General features: G+C 45.8%; 1 long non-coding RNA gene across 1 annotated transcript in view; it reads right to left on the bottom strand.

The window, feature by feature from the left end:
* The window catches only part of LOC113907480, a 42,832-nt gene extending 41,081 nt beyond the window's left edge, over window positions 1–1,751 (bottom strand). The window contains exon 1 of the long non-coding RNA XR_003515208.1: window positions 685–1,751. This is a non-coding gene — a long non-coding RNA (uncharacterized LOC113907480). The remainder of the gene's footprint in view (window positions 1–684) is intronic.
* Window positions 1,752–14,314: the final 12,563 nt, after the last annotated feature.

The raw sequence follows: 14,314 nt of genomic DNA, 5'->3' as shown, positions 1-14,314 counted from the left end.
TATCATAGTAATAGATATAAAGTCAAGTCTTTCTTCGCCCCTTGCTCACTCTGAGTCCCTGGGCAAGACATTACCTCCATTTTCCTCATCTCTAAGATGGGCATAGGGCTTCCCTGGTGGCTCAGCAGTAAAGAATCCTCATGCAATCCAGGAGATATGGGTTTGATCCCTGGGTCGGGAAGATTCCCTGGAGAAGGGTACGGCAACCCACTCCAGTATTCTTGCCTGGGACATCCCATGGTCAGAGGAGCCTGGTGGGCTACAGTCCATGGGATCGCAAAAGAGTTGGACACAACTCTGCAACTAAACAATAGCAAGATGGGCATAACCATGCCTTGGGATGCTGTCATGAAGTTAACATAGCATTCATTCAGGAGTTGCTCAAATAATACTATTCTTTTCCCTTTCTGCTATCCTAGCCTGGTCTGAGAGGTTTACAATGGGAATAATGATGCCCAATAAGGAATAAGACAGCTGTGAAAGGGCACTGATGGTGTGACTTTAGCTTACTGATGCTGTAGCATCCTGATCGATCTGGAACTGGATAAGATCACTACACACAGGGGAAAACGGCAGCCCAGAGAGGTTCTAAAACTTGAGAGATGTCACACAGCAAATTACCCACAGAGCAAGAGTTACAACTTGGGTGACTAAACTCCAAAGCTGTAGATGAGGCATTGGTACCATCTGTCGGGTGAGGATTCAAGTGCCTCCTTCCAGCTGGGTAGATGCCAACTCTTGGGCATGGCATGCTCAGTAGTGCAGGTACTTGCAACACAAGGCCACTTGCATGGTCAGAAACAGTACACTGGCTGAGTAGAAAGAATCTTCCCGCTGGAAGTTACCACTTTCCTGCTTGTCTCTGGTAAGCGACAAAGGAGGACTGTTGAAAAATAAATCTTTTTAGAATATATATATTTCCCAGAATTTGTTCACTCCACAAATATTTATTGATTTCTTGTTATAGGTCAAGTTTTCTTCCAGAAACAAGTACACAAGATCCCTGTGAGTTACAGAAAACTCCAGGACATGGTGAAGGACAAGGAAGCCTGGCATGCTGCAGTCTATGGGGTCACAAAGAGTCGGACACGACTGAGGGACTGGACAGCAACACAACTGTGCACAGAAAACTCACATTCAAGTGGAAAAGACAGAAATCAGGTTAGAGAGAAATCCAGAGAGTTTCGGATTTATAAGCACTATGAAGTCACTAATATGGGGAAATGCAACAAAATGTGCAGGGCATGCTAATTTTAGTTCGGTGAGCAGGGATATTCTCTCTGGGGAAGGGGTATTTAAGTAGAGACTGAAATAGATAGAAGGAGCTGGCACTGACCTGAGGAAAGAGTTTTCCAGGCAGAGTGACCCTCACGGGCAAAGGCCCTGAGGTCGGAACAAACCTGCCATGTTTAAGAGACAGAGACGCTATGTGGCCAGGGTGGGACAGGCTGGAGGTCGGGAAACAATGGGCAGGTGTGAGGCCAAATCATGCAGAACCTCAGTGAACTTGAATTACCTAAGAGACGTAATCTCACCGTAAGCAATTTAACAAAGAGATAACATAAAAGATTTAAAGAGATCATGGTCATTCATTATCTCAACTTGTAGAGAAAACTGACCAGTGACATTTTGGTGCATGTCCTTTCAAACATTCTATTTCATATCCTATCATATAAACATATAGGGGACTTCCCTGGTCGTCCAGTGGTTAGGACGCTGCGCTTCCACTGCAGGGAGCATGCGTTCAACCCCGTGTCAGGGAACTAAGGTTTCACATGCCGCATGGCACAACTGAAAAAAAAAAAAGAAAGAAAATATATATATATACTTACAAGAGTAGGATCATATAATACATCCATGAAACTAGCCTTTTATTTTATTTTATTGTGTGTTTATTACTTAATACATCATAAACATCTTTCCATGCCTGTCCACTTGGCTATTACACTGAGTTCACTTGGACACATGTCTGGGACAGACTAGGTGCTCAACAAATATTTGTATAAAGAAAGACTGAAAGGAAAAAAAAGGAAGGGAAGGAGAAAAAGAGGAGGAAATAATTTCTAACAGCTGCTTCATCTTCCAGCGGGAGATTACAGGTTAATTTCACAAGCCATCTCCTACTGTGGGCGTTTAGGGAGGTTCCCGTGCTTCACTGCCGTCAGCGATGCTGCCGTGACATCACCATCTCGTCCTCACACCTCAAGATAACTGCTCCAACCACATCCTCAGGATAATCTCCCAGAAGTGGGATTTCTGAGACCACAGGCATATCCGTTTTTTTAAAAGAACGTGTATACCCGTGGCGGATTCATGTTGATGTATGGCAAAACCAACACAATATTGTAAAGTAAAAAATAAATAAATAAAAGTCCAAATACTTCCGGCAAAAATAAAATAAAAGAACGTCCCCTCCAAAAAGATTGACTGACGTACCCTCCCATTGGCAGCGTCTGAGGGCTCTGAGTAAAATGTCGCTTACAAAAGAAAAACAAACAAACAAACAAACAAAAAAACCAGGATGGGTTTACTGAGCATCACTGGATTTCTGAAAGTTCTTATTTTCTGAAAGTTCATCTTATTTCACTCAATCATGTGGGCATCTTTTCCCACATAGAAGATGGGGAACTAAAGTTTCTGATCCTTCCTCCTCCTTGGAATATTTCCAATGTGAATCATCTCAGAGAAATGAGACCGGATGACTGGGGAAAACTCTTTTTCCGTCTCTGGGGCTGAAAGACCAGCCCCGGATCAGATGCCTCCTTCCTTCTGCAAAATTAAGAGGTGCAAAAAGATTCCCTGTTCTGACTGCCAGGTCCTTTCATAAGTCACTGGTTTTAATATTGATTTGGCAGCTCCAATAATGATTTCTTCTTTTAAAGAATAGGACTTGAAGGCAAACTGCAGAATGAGGCCATGAACTTGACCGTGAACCTGGCTATGAACCCAGCTATCAACCCGGCCATGAACCCAGCTAGGAACCTGGCCATGAACATGGTCTGAGCTGTGATTGTTCACAACACTTTCCACATCTCTCCTACCATCTTTTAACCAAGAGTACTTTACACGGCCATTACTTTTGGTCTTTACATCCTACTACAAAGGAGAACCTCAAAGTTCCTAAATTACAGAGGAAAGACAACTGAGGTAAGGCCTGCATCATCTACAAACACACAGGGTTCGATATTACTAAATAAAGATGGAGTCTTTTCTTTCCAAGAAAGATTTCCTTGAAAATCTTTCCACGTAGGAGAAATACTCTTTTACCAGTTTAGAGATGAAGAAGTGGAGGCCAGGAATGCGGTGATATCTTCGACCCTGGTCACACTGTGGTCAGCAGCAGAATCTGAACTCAAGTCAGGACCTCCGCTTGTCTGGTCCATGTCCTATGAAATTATCTGCTCTCCTGTATGCTTCAAACATTCTCTTCAACATGACCCTTCCTCTTTATTCCTTTTCGTTTGTTTTTAAAGATTTTTTTGATATGTTGCCGCTGCTGCTAAGTCGCTTCAGTGGTGTCCGACAGGGCAGCGCACCAGGCTCCCCCGTCCCTGGGATTCTCCAGGCAAGAACACTGGAGTGGGTTGCCATTGCCTTCTCCGATGCATGAAAGTGAAAAGTCAAAGTCAAGTCGCTCAGTCGTGTCTGACTCTTCGCGACCCCATGGACTGCAGCCCACCAGGCTCCTCTACCCATGATAGACCATTTTTAAAGTCATTGTTGAATTTGTTACAATATTGCTTCTGTTTTATGATCTGGTTTTTCTTGGCTGCAAGGCAAGTGGGATCTTGGCTCCCCAGCTAGAGATCAAACTCACACCACCTGCATTGGAAGACAAAGTCTTAACCACTGGACTTCCGGGGAAGTCCCTTTTTTTTTTCTTTTCTTTTTTTTTTTGGCCATGCTATAGAACCCACCTGCCAATGCAGGAGACATAAGAGCTGTGGGTTTGATCCCTGGGTCAGAAAGATTCCCTGGACGAGGGCCTGACAACCCACTCTAGTATTCTTGCCTGGAGGATCCCCATGGACAGAGGAGCCTGATGGGCTACAGTCCACAGGGTTGCAGAGAGTCAGACATGACTGAAGTGACTTAGCATGTATACATGCATGGCTTGTAGATCTTAGATTCCTGACCAGATATCGAATCAGGGCCCTCAGCAGTGAAAACTTGGTGCCTTAACCACTGGACCACCAGGGAATACCCAACCCTTCCTCTTTAGCATCAAGGAGCTGGGAAAGCAGAGCCAACATACGAATCTGCTGTGGACGTACTTGGAAAAGCTAGGCCCAGGTGCAGAAAATGGAAGGAAAACTGAATTCTGCCATTTTACCAACCCAAGAACCATCTAGAAAGAGCACTCGTCTAGAAGTAGCCCTTTTCCTTTGCTTTCTCGTTTTTGTTTTTTTTTTTTTCTCAAGGTCACTTTCCCATACCTGCTGCAGAGTCAGCAGGAAGGTGTGATGGGTGGATTGTGGTCCAAGTCAGCTCTGGAGAGACATCTCCAAGCTTCCCACTCCCTGCACTGCTCTGAGATGCCCACTTCACTGTGAGTCTGGCAAACCTGGGAGATCTTCCAAACTCTGAGAAACATCCCTGTTTTCTTTGGGGAAAGATTGAAGACTTGTAAACCATAACTCTTATCTGCAGGGATCCATGGGATGCTGGAGAGTGTCGGGGTAGAGGAGACTGTGAAGTGCTTACGACGAGGACCCACAGAAATGCCTAAACACTCAGAATAAATAAAGCAACCTCCTCTTTCCTACATTAGAGGGGCGGGGGGGATGGGAAGAAAACGAAGAGGGTGGGCCGGGGGGAAAGGCAAGGAAAAGGCCAGGGAGGTTTATAAAGGCAGCCGCTCAGACCCTACAGCCCACCAGTCTCGGTTATTTCCCTGACGGGGGTTAGCCTTGTCCTCCATTCACTGGCTTCTCTGCCCTTACGTTTAGCTACTGTTTATCATCTACACCTGAAAGGCCAAGAGAGGCCCAGAACCTGGCCTTTGTTATTAGATGGACAGACGGTTAGTGCCGGGGAGGCTGGGCTGCCTCTGCACCCATCTCTTCCCTCCCAGCCCCCCATCCCCTGCCTCACCCTCCATGCAGTCAGCCAGCCAACAGGAAACAGCACACTCCAAGGACCGAACAAAACCAAGTGTGGTCCACACGGCAGAGAACCAACAACAAAGAATCCAAGCGAGCCCCCTCTTTACCTTGACCCAAGGACGGGGTGAGTGCTCAGGGAAATTGTCAGAAAATGCCGGAAGAGTCTCCGGAAGGCTTCACCATCTTCCTGATGTGGTCTGTTGTAGACCTTGTCTCAGAGGCGGGGAGCTTGGTGGCTCCAGGAGCTATGATCTGAACAGGTGCTGTGACTTCGATTTCAGTCTCACTCTACAGATAAAGATACTGAGCTTTAGAGAAATTAAGTAACCTGTCCAAATTTCACAGCAAACGAACAACAGAGCTACAATTGTAAACCAGGTACCCCTAGATTCCAGCCTGTGTTCAATAGCCAAGTGATCCAATATGGTAGCCACCAGCCATGCGTGGTGACTGAACTTGCCCAGGCACGTGGTTTCTAAGTGCTGAGGGCAAGCTGGGAATCCAGAAAGTCTAACTCCTGGCCACCTACTCTTACCTTCTGTCTACCCATATATATATCTCCCATGATCCCTACCAGAGTTACTTCTTGGCTCTTCTAAACTCTTGCACTCTTAGACAAGATGCAGTGAAAAGAGCCATGTTCTAGCCCCAGCTCTGCCACTTCTCAGCCCGGCCAGGCACTGCCCCTCTCACATCACTGGTTCTCTATCCATTAAATGAGAATACGAATAACATCAAGGCTCTACAACATCCCAGAATCCAGAGAGGGAGAGGAAATCTCCCACTTCATCCAGGGCCACTTCCAGAGTGTCTGTAAAACAGACACTGTTTGTGTTATCAATCTCGTTTCCTAGAAGGAAAAAAAAAATCTTTGAAAACCACCAAGTCTTTGAACTTCCAGGGCCTGTGCAGTGAGTGGAGAAGAGAGGGAGAAGGTTGTGGCTTGGAGATGAAGCCAAAACGAAAGAGGATCAGATCAGCTTCTGGGTCATCCAGCCAAGTCAGATACCAGGTGAGGCTTTGCTTGCAGTTTTGGGAGGATGGGAGCCTGGCTCAACCAGGAAGGGGTGAGCCGGGGGGACAAAGGTGATGGCATCAGGGTAGAGGGGCCAGAGGCCAGAGCCAACAGAACAGAAGCCTGAGCTGTGTAAGGACTTCCCTGGTGGTCCAGTGGTTAAACTCTGAGCTCCCAATGCAGGAGGCCCAGGTTTGATCCTTGGTCAGGGAACTAGATCCCACATGCCACAACTAAAGATCCATGTGCCTCAACTAAGACCCAGCACAGCCAAATAAATAAACGAAAGAAACTAAAGACTGCAAAAAAATAAAAGAAGAAGAAAGAAAGAAACCAGAACTGTGTAGCATGCTGTGAGTCAACTCACTGCATCCTCAGCCCTTGACTACCCAGCCCTCCTTCCATGTCTACTGTCCCATTTTACAGATGAGAAAACTGAGCCCCAGAGAAGACACACAACTTCCCGAGGTCATTCCTTCTTCCATAGATGCACTCAACATACAGTCACAGAGCACCATCCAGATTCTAAGAGTTCACAGCAGACCTGGGTCCCTTCTGTATTTAGAAGCTCTTGGGAACATTCACAGATGAAGAAAAGTCAAAACAGTATCACACACAAACCAGGATGTGAGTTAATGCTTAATGCATGTAACAAATGAACATATTGAACACCATTCCAGGTGCAACAAAACAATGTCATTGGACTATTCATGAATAGCCCAATTGAAAGATTTATTTAAAAAATAAATAATAAAAGGATGTTCATATATCAACAAGAGATATGTTCCAAGCATAGGACATAAGTTCAGAGTCATGCGACAAATGTCACCTCCTTTCAATGTTCTCAGGACACTTCTATGTGCAGATATACAACCACTGGGGATAATCTCAAACATTAAAATTTGCAACCTTTGATGAACTTGAGATTCATCATTCAACCTGAGATGAAATCACCCCTTCCAGCATCTACTTTAAACCAAGCCTTGCTGGACAAGGAGGAAGTGGGAAATAGGGCCAGCTTCTGGGCTCCCTGAGCACCCAGTTTATTGAGGAGGCTCGTGGATACCACGAGGCAGAGACAATCAGGATGCTCTGATGGGAGAACTCTGTACAGAACCTGCATGCTCAGTTGCTAAGTCATGTCCGACTCTGCAACCCCAGGGACTGTAGCCCACCAAGCTCCTCTGTCCATGGGATTCTCCAGGCAAGAATACCGGAGTGGGTTGCCATTTCCTCCTTCAGGGGATCTTCCCAACCCAGGGATCAAACCCACATCTCTTATGTCTCCTGCACGGGCATACTCCCATCCTCTGAAGCCATGGCGAGTTTCATGACCCAGTAGGGCAGACCGTTGGGGAGGCTAACCCTGATCGTTTTGCAGCCCCATGACTCCGAGACCATCTTGCCATGACACAGGCTTCCTCCCTAAGAGACTCCCGTGGACCTCGACACACCCCAACGTCCACAGAGTCAGAACACATTAGAGCGAAGTTTTGTTCCCCAGAGCCTCTCGTCCCAGCAAAGCCAGCTAATTCAGATTTAAACTCCCTCTTAATAGGCTGAGTTGCTGAGCCTTCTAATTAATGCCACATGTTTCCCTCAGCTGTCATCCCGAATAAATGTTTACAAAGCTATTAACGTACTGTATTTGTAAACCGGGACAGCTCGGCTTTGGGGAGTCATGTGGTATGCATTTTCTCCTCAAAGATGGAAAAGGCTTAGCAATAATAAATACATTGTTTTGCAGGGATGGGAGCAAGGCGTTGCCTGAAAAAAAAAAAATTTATTGCGAGCTTCCTGAGACAGCATGGCTGTGTGTACGTGAGGAATGGAAGATTTCTTGAGTTCAGAAGAGCTATGAGGGGGCCGGATTTGGCCCAGGTTCGCGCTTGGAGGGGAGGAACTCCAGGGGCAGAAGAAAGCACTGGTTTGAGATCCAGAGACCTGGACTCTGGTTCCAGCCCCTCTGCTCACCAGCCTCTTGGGAACTCAGTTTGTCCATCTGGAAAATGGGAGGCTAGACTCTTCAAAATTTTTCCATCTTTTTTTTTTTTAATTTATTTCTCTGTGTTGGGTCGTAGTTGCAGCACAGAGACTTGGGGCTCAGGGGCTGTAGTTGTGGCATTCGGGCTCAGCAGTTGCAGGCACGGGCTCATGTGGGGTCTTAGTCCCCCAACCCAGGCATCGAACCCACACTGCAAGGCAGATTCTTAATCACTGGGCCACCAGGGAAGTCCTAAGAATTTTCCATCTTGGATCCAGGATTCTAGTCCTAATTTGCCCTCTGCTCTGACCTCCAGAGGACACCTGGAAGGTTCTTGCATAAGCTCTTCTAAGGGTCCCCAAGGCCCTAAAGATAAAGTCCTAACATCTTAACATAAGACCCCAAACTCAGTATTATCTTCCCTACGTTCTTCTCCAGCCCCATTTCCAACCCCGCCTGCTTCATACTCCAGCCATGCTCAATGCACCATCGCTTTCCTGAAAGAAGCCCCACTGAGGCTCACTTCTAAGCCTTTGCCTGTGCCGGCTTCTCCACCAGCAGCATGCTTTTCCCCTCAGTTCCCTGCTTACCTAGCCTATTTCTACACGTTTTGTCCACATCTCCGCTTACATATCACTTTCCCTTGGTAGCCTTTCTGGAACTCTCAGGTCCCTCCGAAATGCACCCACAGCACCCAGAATGCCTCCTGCCTCAAGGCAGTGTTACTCATAAGGTATAAGTGTAAGCTTCAAAAGAGCCGGGGTGTTGTCTATTTTATTTGATGCTATTCCCCAGTGCCTTACAAACAGAGGGGACTTTCAACCAGCCTTGCTGATGAATGTGAAGTAAAAGATGATGGGGGCAAGTTTCCAGCACAAAGGAGAGTGCAGGGGTCTTTTAGATACTTTCCAGCTCCAGGTATTTTGACTCAGACATATATCATCTTGCAGGGCCCTTTCCATTGCTGACCAGATTCACAATCATGAGCTCAGAAAGGTTCAGTAACTTGCCCAGTGTTATCCAGCTAGTCTGGAACTGCAGCCTGTATTTAAACCTAAGACCTTTAGTCTCTAAAAGCCCAGACTTTCACCTACTGTGATATTCAATCCCCCTAGCAGTGCCACTACCCCTGCCCACCTAAGTCTGAGCTGAGTCCCACACTTGCTGATATAAATGGCCTTAGCACAGTATCTAGTTATTTTCCACCTATTTGTCATGATAATTACTCAGGATACACTCATGAGGACTCTGGGTGTAAGTGACAGAAAATCAACTCCAATTGACATTCATCAAAGTAGGGAAGTAGAGAGATAATAATTCTCCTGTTGAACTACAGAAAAAGGCAGGCAGGAAATAGGCTCTAGGGGATGCCCAGAATCAAGGACTCAGACCCTGCAGTCCTCTGTCTCCACTCTTTTTCAAAGCCAGCTCCCACCACGAAGCTGGAATTATAGCCACACCTGAGTAAACAAAACAAACATAGTCTTTCCTACCAGTTCCCTTGTAAAAATCCTAGGGAAGCCATTTGATTGGCCGAGTCTGAGTCACATGCTCCTGCCTGGACCAATCACTGTGGCTGAGGGTGGAATATGATGATGCTAGGTCCAGAGCCCCATGTTTACTTGGAGCTGGGGAGATGCCTTTTCCAAAATTCTGGGATATAGCCCTTCATTTTCTTAGAGTTCAACATTTGATGAAAAGAAGCAACTAAATCAACACACAACTAAAGCCCAGTGCACAACAGCTACCCCAGAGGAAAGCAGAAAAGGAGCCTGCTTCCAAGTGAATTTTGTAGAGCACTGTCGATGGGAATGGATGGAAGAAAAGCAAAGGGTTCTACCACCTGCATTTGGGTTCGCTCACTTTTGCATCAAGAGTGCCTAAGACAATGCCAGGTATATAGTAAGTGCTCAATAAATATTTGTCAAAGGAACACATTCATGAATGAGAGCAATACGTCTTGTAAGAATATGAAAATGTCCCTGCTTCATCACAAGGTTCAAGGGTCAAACCAGCATGGATTCAAATCTCAATGTCAGCACCTCCAAGTTGTTCAATTAGGGGACATCCCTTCATCCATCAGAATCTCAGTTTTAGCCTCTATAAATGGGAAATAACATGCCTATCTCCTGTTGTTGATAAGAATTAAATAACCTCTCCGAAATACCTGGAATGGTGCTGAGACTCCAGACTGCTGTCCCATCTGTGGCAGAGAGTGGATGGTGCTCTTTTTTTTTTTTTTTAATATTTATCTATTTGGCTGCACCGGGTCTTAGTTGCAGCATGTGGGATCTTTAGCTGCGGCACGCAAACTCTTAGTTGTGGCATGTGGGATCTAGTCCCCTGACCTGGGATCAAACCCGGGGCCCCCTGCATTGGGAGCTCAGAGCCCCAGCCCCGGGACCAGCAGTGAAAAAGTCCCTGGATGGCATTCTTTATAAAAATGTATCCTACTCCCTCCCCATTGGGCAGTTTAGCTTGACTTTTTGTGCAATGGCAGTTTTCCAAATTTACTTGTTCAACACTTGGAGCACAGCAAAAATATTTGAAGACAAGATTTTTTGTGAGAGCTAGTGTCCTTTACAACAAAACGTGATTTTCCTACAGACTCTCCACGGTGAATTGAAAACGGCTTGAACTGGTTCCCTTTCAAGCAGCAGACACAATTGCTGCCGACCTCATGGCTTTTTGGAGGGATAGCTGGCCCTTCCAGGGGTATTTCGATGCTCTGGGCTCGGCTGACTCTATTTAAAAAAAAAAAAAAAAATTGGTGTGAAATACCAACCCGGTTGAAACAGCAACACTTCTGAAATTGCTGCCGATGTTCTATAACACAAAATCCAAAGAACATACAGGTCCCTTGACATCTTCTCTCAGCACTACGTACGCCCAGTATTCTGAGCCCCCAAGCCAAGAGCACGAGTTTTTCACAGATATTGGCAACCACCTGAAGGTAATACAGCAGCAGCCAGGCCAGAAAGGATGCTGAAACTATTTCCAGGATTCTATAAATCCGCAGTAACATTTTTTGCTTTTTTTTGATCCATCCTATCTCCCCTGCCCCCCACAACCCCCTTCTGTTCTTTTAGTTCTCTATACTCCTCCCTCGTCCATGACAATGGAAGGAAAATATTTATCTCCATACGTGAGTATGAACCACACAGAACTCATCACCAGAGAAGTGCATCACTCTCAATTCCACTTTGGAAAACATTTCCTCTCTTCCATTCCTCCTGATCCAAGAAAACTGTTTCTAGAACATGCTTTTTGGCTCGCCTGGGTTCAGGATTCCTGGGCTACAGGCTCAGCAAGGTCCCTGTGTTTTCTTGAATCCATGAAGACCCTGGACTTTGCATCTAGTCTTTGGAGTCCTGGGTGCCCCTTGAATGATGGTGGGGAGCAGATTCCCCATGTCCTTTGCACCAGGAACCTGACTGGACTGGCTGATTAGTCTTATTTAAAGCAGCAAATCGTGGGACTTCCCTGATGGTCCAGTGGTTAAGTCTTCGTGTTCTCAATGCAGGAGGTGTGGGTTTGATCCCTAGTTGGAGAACTAAGATCCCACATGCTGCATGGCACAGCCAAAAAAATTTTTTAATTAAAAAAAAAATTAGGGCTTTCCTGGTGGCTCAGTGGTACAGAATCCACCTGTCAATGCAGGAGACACAGGTTTGATCCCCGGTCAGTGAACTAAGATCCCACATGCTGAAGAGCCACAACTGCTGAGCCCACAGGGCACGCTAGAGAATCTGTGTGACCCATCAAAAGATCTTGTATAATGCAACAAAGATACTGTGTGACACAACCAAGATCCAGTGTAGCTGAATACATAATAATAAAAATTAAAAACGATATTTTTTAAAAAGTGAGTCTATTTAATAAAGAAAAATAGGATGTGAGTTAACTGCATATGCTACTCTAATGTGGCAAAAGAATCAAAGGGAGGTAAGCAAGCGAAAAACCAAATTTGAGAATTGCCCACTTAAAGAACCGCTAAAGCTTTCTCCCCACTACCACCAAAACTCTGATCAAAAAATATTACCTTCACCAACTAACCACAGTGCCTAGAGTTCTTGCACTGCTGCTTCTCAGAAGGTAGTCTAATTCACTATGTTCCTTTGGGCAAGTCCTTTCACCTCCTGAGTCTCAGTTTGTCCATCTATAAAATGGGTCAGCTCTTTCCTAGTGGGCTTCTCTGGTGGCTCAGATTGTAAAGAATCTGCCTGCAGTATGGGAGACCAACGTTTGATCCCTAGGTCAGGAAGATCCCCTGAGAAGGGAATGGCAACCCACTCCAGTATTCTTAGAGAATCCCATGGACAGAGGAGCCTGGTGGGCTACAGTCCATGGGGTTGCAAAGAGTGGTACACGACTGGATGACTAACACTTTCTTTCCTAGTAGGAATATCAGATTCTCCTGAGTTAAGCGTATGGTTTAGAAATGCTGGTTCTCACACTGGCTACATGGGAACCGCTGGAAAAGGTCATTAAAAAGCACTCATCCCCAAACTCCAGCTTCAGAGAGTCTGATTCAGTAGGTAAAGTGCAGAGCTTGGGGATAATCTGAACCTAGCTCCTCGGTGATTTTGATCAAGGGCCAGTTTTAAGAGCCACTCAACTGAACTATTGAAAATTGTTCATTGATCATTCAACCAACACTTGCCAAATATCCCCTCCAGGTCTTGCCCAGTTCAGGGTAACAGAGAATGATGAGGTCTCAGCCCTCCGGGATCCTACAATTTCAGATTGTAGAAAGAGCTTGAACTTGAGATAACATCGACTTCCCATGTGCCAGCTCCTATTAAAGAGTTGTATGTATATTAACTGTGGCACACTGGATTTCCACGAAAAAAGACCACGGCATATTGCCAGTTCCTAATGCCTTTCCAGAATTTTGCCCCTCCCCCGTCAGCCAATGGAGTCTTTCTGTTCCCCCTGAAACTGAGGGAAAATGTCTTTACTTCCCCATGAGCAGGAATTAGAAGCAGTGACCCTCTGCAGCAGCCAAGTCAGATCATAAAAGGAAATAAGTATTTCTTCCACTTGGTCTTCTCTCTCTTGGGGCATGCTCATCCTTAGAACCTAAGCACCATCTTGTAAGGAGGCCAAGTAGCCACAGGAAGATGCCATGCATAGATGCTCTGGCTGTCTGATCCAACAGAGGCCTGGCCAGTCACTAGACACAAGAACGGACAAGCCTGCAGCTGATTACAGCATCCAACATTCCACCTGTTACCAAGTGGAGCATAGAGGTTGTCCCCATTGAGCTGGACCCAAGTTGTGGATTTATTAGAAGATCAATATAACTCCCTCTTTTTTCTTTTATCAGATAAGCTTTTTTCAACATTTCATTTTATATTAGCCTAGCCAGGTGGCTCAGCAGGTAAAGAATCCGCCTGTAATGCGGGAGACCTGGTTCCGATCCCTGGGTTGGGAAGATCCCCTGGAGAAGGAAATGGCTACCCACTTCAGTATTCTGGTCTGGAGAATCCCATGGGCTGTGTAATCCATGGGGTCGCAAAAAGTCAGACACGACAGAGCAACTTTCATTTCACATAACCAATTAACAATGTTGTGATAGTTTTGGGTGGAGAGCAAAGGGACTCAGTCATATATATCCATGCATCCATTCTTCCCCAAACTTCCCTCGCATCTAGGCTGCCACATAACATTGAGCAGAGTTCCCTGCTCTGTGCAGCAGGTCCTTGGCGAACTCCCTCTTTCAAGCCACTCAGGTTCAGGGCAGTTTGTTACACAGCGGTAGGTGACCATAAGATAAGCCCACAAGAGCTCCACAACCCTAAGAGAAATGCACAATTTCTGCCTTTTGACAGATGAGAAAACTCAGGCTGAGCAAGGCAAAGCCACTAGTCCCACTTCACATAGACAACCAGCAACACAGTCAGATTTTGAACCAAAGCCTGTCTTCTCAGAATCCACATTCTTTGTTGATGTGATGGGTCAGCAGGTCAATCTAAAGGGTGTAGAATGTTTGAGTTGGGAAAAAACAGGGGAGGAAGTGATGGAAGAGATAGACCAGGAAATGAGCTTAGAGAAAAAGCAGAGCAAGCTGGAAAAAATAAGCAAACTTGCCACTGGAATTAAAATCATTCAAGGTCAGCCTCTACCTGGATCAGCTAGGAATGCTTCCTACTGTGCAAATACCAGAGGAGAATCCATGGCTCTGCAATCGAAACTCAAGTCAGAGGG

This window comes from Bos indicus x Bos taurus, chromosome 17 (genome assembly GCF_003369695.1).
Source record: "Bos indicus x Bos taurus breed Angus x Brahman F1 hybrid chromosome 17, Bos_hybrid_MaternalHap_v2.0, whole genome shotgun sequence".
Taxonomy (NCBI): Eukaryota; Metazoa; Chordata; class Mammalia; order Artiodactyla; family Bovidae; genus Bos; species Bos indicus x Bos taurus.
The sequence above is the reverse complement of the archived record's forward strand: the minus strand, read 5'-3'. Positions and strand labels throughout refer to the sequence as shown.